Consider the following 16,087-nt stretch of genomic DNA (forward strand, 5'->3'; position numbering starts at 1 on the left):
TTTTCCTTTACAACCCCTTTAAACTCCAACTCCTGGTTGGGTTAACTGATAAAGCACCTTTACTTGTCTGATCCTCCGTTACCCTAAAAGACAGCGCACCCCTACGCTCCCAAAGTGCACAGTCCCCCAGTGTTATCAAGTCCAGTTATCAAGGCTACGGTCCCTGCATGATGACGTCATAAGACCTTATAGAGCCAGAGTGCAGGGATGAAGAGGCTGTGGGAACCAGTCTAGCAGCTAGCCAGTGAGACCTGAGATTCCGGTAGGTAAAAATGCTATACTGGTCCCCCCTAGAAATTAGTAGTTAACCCTTGCAATGCAAACACAGCGCCACTAGAAGGGAGAATGTTTAGTTGTCTCAGAGTTCATCTTTGAATGGAATGTATACTGGAAATTCACAATGCCCTTCTTTAAATATTGTGGTTAACACAAAAATATTATGTTTTCTTTTTTTTGCCATAAGAAACATATGAAATATTAATATTTAATAATGGTTTACCTTTTAAAGATGAATTCAGGTATGGTATATTTTTATATAGTTTCACTGGTCCTTGCTTGAACCAATGTAACTATGTATATACCATACCTGGTCGATGCCCCTGGAAGCTGGAAATCACTAGACAACGTTAATCCAGTGATTTTCACTTGCTACCAGGTCCCATACCGAGCAGCTGGCCAGATGCTTTGTGAACACAGGAGGTCCGCCACTTGGCATTGGTGCTATTCAGAGAATGCTTATCGGCTGACCTCCTGAGTTCACAGTGCATCAGGCCAGCTACTTAGTATGCGACCCAGAAGCAAGTGGAGGTCACTGGAGTGGTGTCTACTTTAGTTATTTCAAGCTTCTTCTATCAGGCTGATAACAGAGGAACCGTTCAGAAGAGAGCTATAAAGCTCTGTACACACGGTCGGGATTCTCGTCAGGAAAAAACTTTGTTTTTCCTGACAAGATTGCTGGCAAGATTTTCTTGCCGGCCAAGTGTACAAACGTACGATTCAAAAGAACCGGCATGAATGCAGTGACGTTATCGACTACGACGAGCATGCGCTCGTCACATTCGATGCCGTCGCCGCCATCTTGCTTTACCCTACCTATGCCTTGGAAGCTACCGCGCATGCTTCAAAGTCATTTCGAGCATGCGCGGGTTTCCATGGAGGCAGGTAAGTATACAGATGCTCAGGTTTCTTGGCAGGAAAACACTGCCGAGAATCACAACGAGAAAATAGAGAACAGGTTCTCTATTTTTCTCATCTAGATTCTGGGCAGCTTTCTTGACGAGAAACCTGAAAGCCTTGTACACACGCACGGTTTACTCTGCAAGAAAGCTCTGCCAGCAGTTTTCAAGCTTCAAGAATCTTTTGTCAAAGGAGGTTGCTAAAAAAGAGTAGCAGAGAGCAGCTCTTACAAAACATGTGCAGTCATTTTCGTCCGAATGCATTTTCGTCCGAATTTCAGGTATTTTCGTTATCGTTTTAACAAACGATAATGAAAGCCCCGAAACGAAAACCGAAAGACCTGACATAAATAAATACTTTATTTTCATTTTCGTTGCGGTCGAATGTGCCTAACCTTAACTCAATTAGTCTAATATTATTCTACATAAAGAGAAAAGATTCGACATAGAGAGAAAAGATTCGACATAGAGAGACATGAAGATTCGACATAGAGAGACATGAAGATTCGACATAGAGAGACATGAAGAGCCATAAAAGCCTTCAATGACAGATTCGACCTTAATTGTGCCTAACCTTAACTCTATTAGTCCAATATTATTCTACATAAGGAGAAAAGATTCGACATAGAGGGAAAAGATTTGACATTATAGAGACATGAAGAAGAGTCGACGTAGAGAGAAAAGATTCGACATAGAGAGAAAAGATTCGACATTATAGAGACATGAAGAATCGACGTAGAGAGAAAAGATTCGCCATAGAGAGAAAAGATTCGACATAGAGAGAAAAGATTCGACATAGAGAGACATGAAGATTCGATATAGAGAGACATGAAGATTCGACATAGAGAGACATGAAGATTCATCATAGAGAGACATGAAGAGTCAAATTTTTATTTTTTTAAAGATTATATCGAATCTTCCTTTTTTTTTTTCTTCTTCTTCTTCTTCTTCTTCTTCTTCTTCTTCTTCTTAGAACATTTGACAGACACCATAAGCCTTCAATGACAGATTGGACCTTAATTTGGATTTTCGGACGAATGCATTTTTTTTACGAAAAACTAAATAAATAAAAACAAATTTCGGGAGTAACTAAATAAATTTATTTTTCGGACGAAAACGAAATTACGAAACAAAATATTTCAGTGTGCACATGTCTACAAAACAGCTCTAAGAGTCTCTGCCTATGATGAGAGGGGGTGTGTGCCCTTCCTCCAATCAGCAATGTTAACTATCTTGGCTCTATGCCCAGACATCACACTCTGTGTTGACCAGGAAGAGAAAATCTCCTAACACGATCTCAACTTTCTAAACAGTATATAAACACAGCAGATATACATATAAACCCTATGTAGGGAGATTTGGTTAATATCTGTGTATCATCTGAAGCTATTCACTTCACTGGATGTATGGAGGGTTTACATACACTTTAAAATTTTAAAAAGTGCTCTGGTCAGGAATTCGGTAAATCTTCCGGGGCTGAAGCAGTTAAATGACACAAATGGGCTATATATATATATATATATATATATATATATATATATATATATATATATATATATATATATATCAGGTGGCATCCATCCAACATTTACATGAAAAAATCCAAGGGTTCTTCCTTGCTGCTCACTGTCTACTCTAAAATGGCAGATGCACTTTACGTTCCTATCTACCTGAAACCACAAAGTATCATTATCCTTTCATTTTTAACATTTTAATTGTCATCCCTCTTTCATCAGTGCATCGAGTTAGAAAAGAGACAAGTACTCACCTATTAAATAACATGACACAAAAATAGAATGAACATTAAAGCCTTTGCAGCTGTGTAATAGTATATCTAACTATATAAAACTGGAAAGAAAGTGTAATTATATAAACATTTCCTAGAGATTATGGAGGGTTTCAATGAAAACGAGCCTGTTAACTTTCCAAGCACTGAAAAATTTAGTAGTCCTGACTACAAAGCCAAGGTAATCAATATGACAATTGTGTGACTAACATCTTGTGCCCTTATAATATAGTCAGGCTTTTATCTGTGGTGATCAGCCACGTAACGGGCCTGTTAAATGAATTGCTATCGCCAGATAATTTGATAACTCACTTTAACAAGTAACTTTGAATAGACAGCAAAGTAATACCTAATGTGCTTTAAATAAACCCGAGCAAGGCAGTGAGAAAAGAAAGTTGGGAGCCAGACACTTAAGCAGAACATCTGGACAGGCAAGGCTCCAAATTTAGCTCATATAAGCTGCCCTGAACTTAAAGCTGCTTAATAACATTAATGTACGTAAGAGGTTTCCATTCAATGTTTCTCCTTAGGGGGTTCGCTTGGAGTCCCTTAAGATTTGAATTCACTGAAAAGAAGTCTTCTTCACCAGAGAAATCAAAGCTGGACTTTTGTCTTATTTCCTGCTTGTAGTTGGCATAACGGGCTGTAACTCATCCAGCAGGAGGTTAGGATTGGCAAAAAAAGTGCCAAGATGACAGAATAGAAAAACAAAATAAAGCAGCTTCATGTTAAAATTTGGAAGGAGTTCACTTCACTGGTTTAAAGATTTATGAAAAAAAAGAAAGTAAAAAAAAAAAAAAAAAAGTGGTTAGCATATGGAAAGGGCCAGCTGAAAAAACGGCAGAGAGCGGTATCATTTTCCTGTGTAGCCTTTTGGGGAGATAGCCAGGCACCTAAACTTGAGTTACTGTGCTGCTGGCTTCCCTATCTTGCTCATAGCAGTAGTAATTCAATCCCACATGCCCTTAGAATATATTACAGCTCTGTGCAAAATCTTGACTGCAGTTTTCTAGTGTGGAATCGAATACAGTGAGAAAAGCTGTTTTAGTGCATTAAATCACATCTAATAAATGTGTACATTTATATATCTTATTTATGGCATTTAAAGACTCTACAAGAAAGTACAGCCTAATTACATAGTTGTAAAGGGACTTTTCATTGAAGGAGAGCACTTTATGCATTAGACTGTTTTCACTTGGCATTAGCTTGATTTAATGCCCTCTTCACGTGCTCTAACTTTGTTTTATATGTATAAATAACACATGCGTAAGAAGCAAAATGGCCAGAGATGAGGGAATTGATTTTTAGTTTTGCCTGAACTGGGCGAATTTAAGGAACAGCCACTAAATCTAACATTTCTCAGGCAAAAGCTGATTTGTGCTCTTTACTGAATATTCACGTGCTGATGCAGCATAATCTGTGCAATCTGATATGGAGATTACCAACTAGCACGTCTGTATTTAGTGAAATTGGTAATCTGTCTTGAAAGTACTGTTTTTGTCGAATCAACCTCAATTCTACCAATGTACAGCAAACCATGAATTTTATTTATTAAAGGGGATGTAAAGGTTCGCTTTTTATTTTCGAAACAGGTACTTTTAACCACTTAAGGACCGCCACATGACGATATACGTCGGCAGAATGGCACGGCTGGGCACATGGACGTATATATATGTTCCCTTTAAGAGCCCAGCCATGGGTCGCGAGCGCGCCACCGGTGGCGCGCTCCGTGACCACGCCCGCGGGCTCCACGGACCCGATCGCCGCGGGTGACCCACGATCGGGTCACAGGAGCTGAAGAACGGGGAGAGGTGTGTGTAAACAAACCTTCCCTGTTCTTCTCTGTGGCAATGTCAGTGATCGTCTGTTCCCTGACACGTCCAGCGCCCCGTCACACGTCTAGCCCCGCCCCCCTACAGTTAAAAAACACACATGAAGTCACACCTAACCCCTACAGCGCCCCCTAGTGGTTAACCCCTTCACTACCATTGTCATTTTCACAGTAATCAGCGCATTTTTATAGCACTTTTCGCTGTGAAAATGACAATGGTCACAAAAATGTGTCAAAATTGTCCAATGTGTCCGCCATAAGGTCGCAGTCACTAAAAAAATCGCTGATCACCGCCATTAGTAGTAAAAAAATCATTATTAATAAAAATGCCATAAAACTATTCCCTATTTTGTAAACACTATAATTTTTGCGCAAACCAATCGATAAACGCTTTTTTTTACCAAAAATAGGTAGAAGAATATGTATCGGCCTAAACTGTGGAAAAAAACTTTTTTTTAATATATTTTTTGGGGGTATTTATTATAGCAAAAAGTTAAAAATATAGAATTTTTTCAAAATTGACGCTATTTTTGTTTATAGCGCAAAAAATAAAAACCGCAGAGGTGATCAAATACCACCAAAAGAAAGCTCTATTTGTGAGAAAAAAGGACGTACATTTTGTTTGGGAGCCACGTCGCACGACCGCGCAATTGTCAGTTAAAGCGAGGCAGTGCCGAATCGCAAAAAGTGGCCCGGTCTTTAACCACCAAAATGGTCCGGGGCTGTGTGTTCACAGCGCCTCCTCGCAAAGATGTTGTCCCAAGGGAGGGGCCGAGCACGCTGACTAATCCCCAGCCTGAATAGATTGGATGATGGGGACAAGCTTACTGAGGAGGAACAGGAAGTGAGAAATTCAGACTAAGAAAAAAAAACATTTAGAAGGGAAATTGAAGGAAAAGGTAAGTGAACCAACAATGCACTAGCTTAAAGGAACCTATTTAAATAAAAAACAAACCTTTACAACCCCTTTAATTACTTGTATAAATAAATATTCTTATTTATTACAGTATATGGCATTATAAATATATAACTATAAATCTATGATCATTTTTTTCACGTATTTTACTCTTCTGTCTGTCCCTTAGCACATATTTGCATTGCTATATTTGCCTTCTCTTTGGATTTGTACTAGTACTGCTGGTGGTGCTGAGCCATCGAAGGGTTAAAGCCGGTAAGTGAGTGCTGAGTCTAGCATAAGTAGGCCTTATGTTTTTATAGTCAGTGCTACAGTGCTATAATATAGTCAGGCTTTTATCTGTGGTGATCAGCCACGTATCGGCCTGTTAAATTAATTGCTATCGCCAAATAATTTGATAACTCACTTTAACAAGTAACTTTGAATAGACAGCAAAGTAATAATTAATGTGCTTTAAATAAACCCAAGCAAGGCAGTTGTCTTAAGAGGAGTTGTGTTGCTAGCAATGGCAGCTCTGGAGAAAGTGATGGGGTCCTTGAAACATGTAAGCTGAAAATACACATGTTGAGCTTATCCCACAGGAGCTGCTGGTATGATGGGTTTTCTGTTGTACCATAACTAGAGTTGGTCAAACACTTCGAGCCAAGCAAATGTTTGGCCTGAATATCTCCTGTTCACCTGAACCATACCTCTCAACATGGGGGGGGGGCTGTGGTTGTGGGGTTCTGCGGGCAGGGGGCTTATTAAAATCTGAAATCCCTCTTTAGGAAGGGTGCTCTCAGATCCCGCTCCCCCTATGTGAATGAGTATGGGGTACATTGTACCAGTATTCACCAAAAAAGTGTAAAAAATAAATGAAAACACACACACAGTTTTTGACAACTAGTTTATTAAAAAAAAAAAAGAACATTGTCGCCGATGTAGCTCCATCATCAATCACAATGCCTGCCGCACCACTGGATCCAAAAAAAGAAAAAAAAATGCTCTGCCCTGCCTGACGAAGCCTAACCGCTAAATACCTAAATACCTAAATACCTATTCCACCGTTTGACAGTTCTTATATAGGTAAGAGGCGGGGCAACCTGGCGATGTCATCTGGTGGCACCACCCCCTTGTGACATCACTGACTCAGCATGCACAGCATTCAAGATTACCATATGTAAATATATAACTATTATTAGTTATTATTATAACTTTTAGATCCATTGTAGGTTCCTACTTCCAATGTTCAATTCAGTGGATTAAAAAAAATGTGGTGTGGCTGCCAAAGCTATCTAAAAGGCTTTTTTAAGTTGTAATGTATCAGATTGAAGTACTGATGCTGTATTGAAGCCAAGCAATAATAGTAAAAAAAAATTATTAAACACATGCAAAATATTAGCCGGATTCAGGTAGGGGCGCGTATCTTTAAGGCGGCATAGCGTATCGTATTTACGCTACGCCGCCTTAAGTTAGAGAGGCAAGTACTGTATTCACAAATCACTTACCTCCTAACTTACGGCAGTGTAGCGTAAATGGGGCCGGCGTAAGCGCGCCTAATTCAAATGAGGATGGGGGGGGGCGTGTTTTATGTTAATGTTTGGTGACCCGACGTGATTGACGTTTTTTACGAACGGCGCATGCGCCGTCCGTGTACATATCCCAGTGTGCATTGCTCCAAAGTACGCCGCAAGGACGTATTGGTTTCGACATGAACGTAAATTACGTCCAGCCCCATTTACGGACGACTTACGCAAACAACGTAAAATTTTCCAATTTCGACGCAGGAACGATGCCCATACTAACAATGGCTACGCCACCTAGGGGGCAGCTTTATCTTTACGCGGCTTATCTCTTACGGAAACAGCGTATCTTTACTACGACGAGCGCACGTACGTTCGTGAATCGGCGTATCCAGTCATTTACATATTCTACGCCGAACTCAACGGAAGCGCCACCTAACGGCCAGCGGAAAAATTGCACCCCAAGATACGACGGTGTAGGAGACTTACGCCGCTCGTATCTTAGCCTAATTTAAGCGTATCAGAGATTCAGAGTTACGACGGTGTATCTACTGATACGCCGGCGTAACTCTCTATGAATCTGGCTAAATGTCATTGGTGCTGTCCGTGGGAATCGTACTGTTCCATAAAACCACATAGAAACTAAAGGCATCTCCCAACTCCCAAGCATGTAAGTGAAAGGATTTCTAGATTGTAAGCTCTAATGAATCTGATCTCTTCTTTATTGAATTGTAATGTAACTGTACTGTCTGCCCTAACATTGTAAAGTGCTGCGCTATATAAATCCTGTATACATCCTGTATAATAATAATAATAATAATAGTAGCTTTTCTCATGGCACCCCCAAAGACACAATAAAAGGTTGGACACTCTTTCCCTTATGTAAGGTCATTTTGTTCTTTTTTTGCATTGATACGTGTCCCTTATGGCCCTTGTTTTAACAATACCTTGCCTATAAGCCATAAAAATTCTCAGAATTGGTTTGCGGGATTTGCCCCTGTAGACCTCAATGAGGTTCAGATTTAAGGGCCTGATCCTCAAAAGGGATACGCCGGCGTATCTACTGATACGCCGTCGTATCCCTGTTTCTATCTATGGAACTGATCCACAGAATCAGTTTCACATAGATAGGGAGAAGATCCGACATGCGTAAGGGACTTACACTGTCGGATCTTAGGATGCAGTACCGCAGCCGCCGCTGGGGGCATTTCTCGTCGAAATGCCGCTTCGGGTATGCAAATTAGCACTTACGGAGATCCACAAAGCTTTTACGCTTTGTTTTTTCTCCGTAAGTATTAGTTTGCCGTCGCAATATTAGGGCTGCTTTTACAAGGCCTAAACTGTTTAGGCCTTGTAAAAGTAGACCCTTCTATCCCGTGTCGCCGTCTTTTTTTTTTTAAATATTTTTTCTCCCGCCGCAATTCTCAAAACCCGGCGCAACGTAAAACCGCGCAAAGCACGTCGGGAAAATGACGTCGTGAGCATGCGCAGTACGGCTGGCGCGGGAGCGCGCCTAATTTAAATCTGACTCGCCCCATTAAATTAGGAACGCCTTGCGCCGGACGGATTTAAGTTACACAGCCAAAAATTTCTAGGTAAATGCTTTGTGGATCGGGCACTTAGGTAGAAATTTTCCGGCAGTGTAACTTAAATCCGAATATTTAAGTTACACCGGCTGGCTGTGGATCTGGCCCTAAGTTTCCAATTTGTAAGCTTCATGTGTGTTCGACGAATACCACGTGAATGGAACTCAGACACATTCGTTCATCCCTAGCCTTTACAAATAGGTTGTATGTTCCAGCTGTGATATAATATAATGCCAAACAGGTGTAAACAATTAGCGGCGCTGCCTCTGCCTGTGTGCTTATAGGGTCCTGGGTCTTGTAGCCCGGTCTACACATAGCAGATGTTCAAAACCAAGTATTTGCCAGGCTCTCTGGTATTCTATCCAGTGCCAATAAATAAAAGTTAACAAATGGCAGGCTGATTTCCATGCCACAGTCTCCAATAAAACATGTAAAGATTAATTTTGCACATGTCCTAATGGTCACCTAATACCCCTGAAAATATATTAAGAAGTACTCCACCATTTACAAGTGGCTAACAACGCTAATCCTAATTCCTATTCAACAAATGCTGGCACGATGAGAGGCATTACCAATATAATGATGTAACATGACTCCACTTCTATGTGTAATGTTTAGGTTGATGTGCAGAACGGTGTGCCAGCGTTATAATTGGAATCCCAGATTTGTGGATTTAATATGCTGCTTGTGGCTGGAGTTTGGCAAACAGTATGTCAGTCCAGATGGAAATTGGTGTTTATTTATATCTGAAGGTATATTTAATCTGTCAAGTAATAAAGTGGTAAACCTTGTTTAAAAAAAAAAAAAAAACCTCTCCCGCATTTTGGAAGAACACTTTCTAGGATCAAATTGCTGATCATTTTGAAACTATATTATTTAAATAACTTGATGCCTTAAAGTAAACCATACCTGCCCTAAAATGGGTCCAAGGCAACAACAGCGCTGAAGAGTAAGCAGTTTCTTGGGTACCCTGTGTTTGTCTTCAAATCAATACATCAATGCCCGTACACGCGATCCGAAAATCGGATGACAGTTTGTCGGACTTTTTCCGCTTACTAGTCGCAAGTAGAGATTCAATAGGTTACTCAAGTCATGAAAATTCTCGTACGACAGAAAAAAAAATATCCGAAGTGATGTCGTGTGTTGTAATGTATTTGTATTGTATTTTCGGAAGACAACTTACTGACTATACGAAAATCGTACAATCTGGAAAATTTTCGTGCTTGTCCGATCTAATAATATTGGATGATCTGTCGTGATCGGCTCTCGAAAGCTCTGTACTAACGATCTGATTATCATACGATTGCGTCGAAAGCGTTATTTTCCATCCGATTTTCAGATCGTGTTTATGGGCCATTAGGGACAGTTCACACCACGTGCAGTCCAGTTCATTTTTTTTCTGCACCAAAAAGGCAGGGATGGTAGGTTATATGGTTTTCAATGGCATAGTTCACACCAGTGCGGTCAGTTTCAGGGCAGTTTCAGTTCAGTGTCAGTTTCAGGGAATTAAAAAAGTAGAACATGCTGCATTTTTTCTGCACAGAACTGTATTGGAACGCAGTAAAGCACATCAAAAACCCACCGGAATGCACCTAAGTGTATCAAAACCACACTGGAACACACATGTCCTTATTTAAGGTGAAGAAAACAAGAGGTGGAAGAAATGCACGGGACTGAATCATAAAAAGCACCAAAAAACGCATCAAAATGGCACTTAAAAACGTGCATGCAAAAAAGGATTCAGAACACACCTAGATTTCGTTTCTATGGTGTGAACCGGCTGTAAAGCTGCGTACACACGGTCGGAATTTCCGATGGAAAAAGTCAGATGGGAGCTTTTCATCGGATATTTCGACCGCGTGTATGCCCCATCTGACTTTTTCCATCAGATCGTCCAACTTTTTCCGCTAAATAGTTGTAAATAGAGACTAAATAAGGTACTAAGGGGGTAATCCACAAAAGGGATACGCCGGCGTATCTACTGATACGCCGTCGTATCCCTGTTTCTATCTATGGAACTGATCCACAGAATCAGTTTCACATAGATAGACAGAAGATCCAACATGTGTAAGGGACTTACACTGTCGGATCTTAGGATGCAGTACCTCGGCCGCCGCTGGGGGCATTTCGAGTCGAAATGCCGCGTCGGGTATGCAAATTAGCACTTACGGAGATCCACAAAGCTGTTCAGCTTTTCTCCGTAAGTATTAGTTTGCTTTCGCAAAATTAGGGCTGCTTTTACAAGGTGTAAAGTTAGTACACCATGTAAAAGTAGACCCTTCTTTCCCGCGACGGTGTCTTTTTTTATTTTTTATTTTTTTTTCCCGCCGCAACTCGTATTTTTTTTTTACGCCCGTCGCGATTCTCAAAACCCGGCGCAACGTAAAACCGCGCAAAGCACGTTGGGAAAATGACGTCGGGAGCATGCGCAGTACGTCCGGCGCGGGAGCGCGCCTAATTTAAATGGGACTCGCCCCATTAAATTAGGAGCGCCTTGCGCCGGACGATTTTAAGTTACACCGCTGCAAATTTCAAGGTAAGTGCTTTGTGGATCGGGCACTACCTTGTGCAATTTGCGGCGGTGTAACTTAAATTACAAAAGTTACGTTGCGTCGGGTGTTTGTGGATTACCCCCTAAAGTCCTGAAAATTCTCGTATGACAGAAAAAAAAATCGTAAGTGATGTCATGTGTTGTAATGTATTTGTATTGTATTTTTGGACGAAAACTCTACTGACTAAACGAAAATCGTACGAGGAAAATTTTCGTGCTTGTCCGATCAAATAATATCAGATGCTCAAATAATATCGAAAGCTCTGTACTAACGATCAGATTATCGTAGATTCTTCCTCAGATGACAGTTTTCGTACGATATTCGGATTGTGTGTACACGCCATTAGACTGCATTCACACCTGTTCATTTTTTGTGCTTTTTGCATTTTGCAGATTTGCACTACAGAACGTGTTCCATAGGAAACCATGTTAAATGGACTGTAGTGCAAATCTGCAAAATGCAAAAAGCACTAAAACTGCATAGGTGTGAATCCAGCCTAAAAGTGATTGTAAATGATAAGCTTGTAAAACAACCCATTCAGTTTAAAATATAAATGAAAGGCAAAACATTATGTATAGCTAAAAATACATTATAAATACGTACAGTTTACGTAGGGATCAAGAATGGCACTACAGGTGAGAAAATGATACATAGTGACTAAATGGTTAAAATGTAGTCTTAAGCTGGCCTTGCACTAGTAGAATTTTGTTCAAAATTTTTCATTTTAAGAACGTTTGCTTGATTTTTTATTTGTAAGTCCAGTCAAATGGACGTTTGTTTTCCGCCACAGTGACAAGAATTTGTTTTTATTGTTCAAAAAAAGTTATAATAAGGAAAGTGCTTTTTATTTGAGGAAGTCAATTCACTCTAAAATAGAATGCTAAAAGCAAACTTTTTTATGTAGTTTCCAATGACATCTATGATATTGTCAAATGTTTTCCTACGAATGTTCATAAAAAAAAACTGTATCAGGGTGGGGAAATTCAGGGGAGTTGTACAGTATTGCTTGTGTGTGAGTCTTTCTTTGCTGTTGTATAATGAAAAATTTATAAAAACTATTTGATAAAAAAAAAAAAAAATTGTTTGAAAACCTACTGGTGTATGGCCAACTTTAGGGTTCTAGGTTTAATCTTTCTAGGGGATGTCTGCATTGAGCTTATATGTGACTGTGTTCTTTGTTGGCTCTCATCCTACCTATCCCACTGCACCTTCAGTATCTCTGAGGCCCCGTACACACGACCAGTTTCCTCGGCAGAATTCAGCTTCCGACCGAGTTTCTGGCTGAATTCTGCCGAGAAACCCGGCCGTGTGTACACTTTCGGCCGAGGAAGCCGACGAGGAACTCGGCGAGGAAATAGAGAACATGTTCTCTATTTCCTCGTTGTTCTATGGGAGCTCTCGGCCCGCCGAGCTCCTCGGCGGCTTCAGGGCTGAACTGGCCGAGGAACTCGATGTGTTTGGCACGTCGAGTTCCTCGGCCGTGTGTACGGGGCCTTACAATTCTATTTCCTCCTCTCCTCTCTCAATCGGGGTCCCCCAAGCTTCTGTTCTTGGATCTCTCTTATTCTCAATCTACACCTCTTCCCTGTGTCAGCCGATAGCCTCTCATGGCTTTCATTATCATTTCTACGCTACATAGAATTTTATTGCAGGGACATTCAAAGATATAAAGAACCCTTGCTGACGTACAGTTTATAAATTGTTTCATAGAGAAGACCTTTTGTCTATCCGCATCAGTGAACTTGGTGCTCTCCACAAAACTCCAAATGTGGCAATGCCTACAAGGGAACATGTCAGTGGGGCGAGGCAACCCTGATAGCCAGTTGTTCGTGGGGTGTGCACAAATTCCAAATGCACCAGGTTGTCCCTAAGGTTTCTCACTCTTCTGGAAATGAGTAGTGGTCAGGGCCGTACAATCTGAGACAGTTCACGTGATCGAGATAGGATTGGTCAGTTCTTGGTCAAAACACACCAAACCTCATTCGATTGGGATCCATAACGGATCCATAATGGGTACTGATTACGATTTGCGGATTCATTAAGAGGGGAGGATATACTATTTTGTGTCTTAATAAGGTCCTCCCGTTTAGATGAGGATGCCTTTTTCCATGCCTGCCTGATCGTTTTATGTGAATAGCCTCTATTTCTAAACCTAATTTCCTCAGATTCAGATCTGTAGTCTGCACCTACGGAGCAGTTTCTGCAAATATGGAGAAACTGACCCATGGGGATTTCGTTGATGAGTGACGGTGGATGATGACTAGAGGCTAGAAGGAGGGTGTTGGCAGCTGTCTCCTTTCTAAAGGTTTTTGTCTCAAGTCTGCCATTGCAGACATATATAGATCCAGAAAGGAGAGTTTTTTGGCATCCCAGGTATAGGCAAGTCTAATGTTCCTATCATTAGTATCATTCAATCATCAGCAGTTCCATCTCAAATGACCAGGACATTGCCAATGTAACTTATCCAGAGACGTACATGGTGGAGGTACATCGACAAGCAATACACAAGACTTCCCCCACCACCCAAGGCGGAGACAGGCATACACCAGAGCCAATGGAGCCCTCATTGAGGTCCCCCTTATCTGCTGATAGTTTGTTCCAGAAAACTGGAACCAGTTATGAGTGAGAGCAAACTCAAGCAATTCCAGAATGACTTTGGTTTGTGATCCCATAGTGGGGTATTTTACCTCCAAAAAGTAAGCTACCGCTGCTAGTTCATACTGATGTGGATGGAGGTGTAGACGGACTCTACGTCGATACCAACCAATAGTGCCCCATCCGACACCTTCACCTCAGCAATCCTCAAAAAGGACATCTCTTGTGTCCTGAACAAAGGATGGCAGGTCCCTGACCATCCCCTTGACCAGAGAATCTAAGTATTTGTCCGTCTGTTCAAGTAGGTCCTTAATGGCTGAAATTATGGGTCTACTAGGGGTCTAGTTAAACTTTTGTGGACCTTGGGGGTTATGTATATGGTAAGTATGTTGTACTTTTTTACCATAAGGTGATCAAGTTTTTTCTTGGTGAGTAATTGTGCTTCAAAGGCCAGCAGAAGTTTGAAATTTAAAGACATAATTAGTGTGAATATGTAAACAAATAACTAATCTGCAAAACATATACAGCAAAAGTATACAACCTTAGTATATGATCAATAGTCCCAACGTGAACAAAGTCGCAACAAAGTGCAAAGTGCAAAACGTGCAAAATTGCAAAACGTGCAAAAATATGGAAAAGCCAAAAAGTGTGAAGAATGGTTCAATATAACAATGAACAATAAGGGAATGCAGGATGTAATAAAGTTCTGTTTAGAATGGATGATGAGAACAAACAGGGTCAATCTTCCAATCTATCAATGGTCTTGATGGATATGTTTCCTAAATTGCAGTATTGAACCATACTCTGTGTCCTCCACCAGTCTCTCAGAACTCTCACCTCACTGCCAAAGGATCTAGAGCACATCAACTTATTCCTTTTTCTTCAGTCTTCTCTGCTGCTAGTATCGTGGCCACTGCGATATATTCACCATTAGGCTCCTCTATTCCTTATAGTAGCTCTATATCAGCCAAAAGATGGGGGGGGGGAGACTCCAGCCCATACCCAAGGTATAAAGCAAGGAGGAGAGGGAGCTCCAATGGTGTAGTATAAAATAGTACTTTTAACCACTTAAGGACCGCCTCATGTAAATATACGTCAGCAGAATGGCACGTACAGGCACATGTACGTACCTGTACGTCCTCTGCTTGACGTGGGTCGGGGGTCCGATCGGGCCCCCCCCCCCCCCCGGTACATGCAGAGGTCGGTAAGCCTCGGGGAGCGATCCGGGACAATGTTCATTGTTATATTGAACCATTCTTCACACTTAGCTTAATCCATTTTTGGCTTTTCCATATTTTTGCACGTTTTGCAATTTTGCACGTTTTGCACTTTGCACTTTGTTGCGACTTTGTGCACTTTGGGACTATTGATCATATACTAAGGTTGTATACTTTTGCTGTAAATTTTTTGCCGATTAGTTATTTGTTTACATATTCACACTAATATCTTTATTGTAATCAGGCACAGCGCTTAATCGCTTTCTTGCAGTTTGCACGTATTTGTATTCTTAAGCGCAAGATCACTATTTATCATTATTCATCTTTGTGTACAGTGAACACTATCAGATCTAGCAGCTTTTTAGCTCCCGTTTCTTCTAATTTCACACATACTCACCAGTAGCGCAAAAGACATTTACTTTTCACTTGAAATTTAAAGAACTGACTATCAGAGGAAACGGATTAGATCTATGTTTCAGGTGGGTAGATTGATCCCCCAGTTGTCTCGAGATTTCTTGTTCGTAATATTACTCAGAGAGGAGGACCACATTGCCTCCTTTATTTGCTGGACTTGATGACTAAATTGGGGATCTCATTAAGTTCTCTAAATGCCAACCTTTCATCCAGAGGGAGATTACCATTGGTGATTCTGCTCCAGCAAATCTTATTGAGATCTTCTTGAACCAAATCAAGAAAAATCCGAAGCCACCAATTGTTTCTAAATTGTGGCATTTTGGTAGATTTAATATTAAGATGTGCCTGCCTCCTCCATGGATCCCGAATGGGGCACTCACCATCGGTTTCTGTGGAGGATCCCACCTTCAGTCTATCATGAATGCTGTTGCCAGACTCATCCACCTTACAAACTGCTCAGTGTCTGCTACCCCTTTCTGCCAATCCGTCCATTGGCTGCCACTCACCATAAAA

Source organism: Rana temporaria, chromosome 2 (assembly GCF_905171775.1).
Source record: "Rana temporaria chromosome 2, aRanTem1.1, whole genome shotgun sequence".
Lineage (NCBI taxonomy): Eukaryota > Metazoa > Chordata > Amphibia > Anura > Ranidae > Rana > Rana temporaria.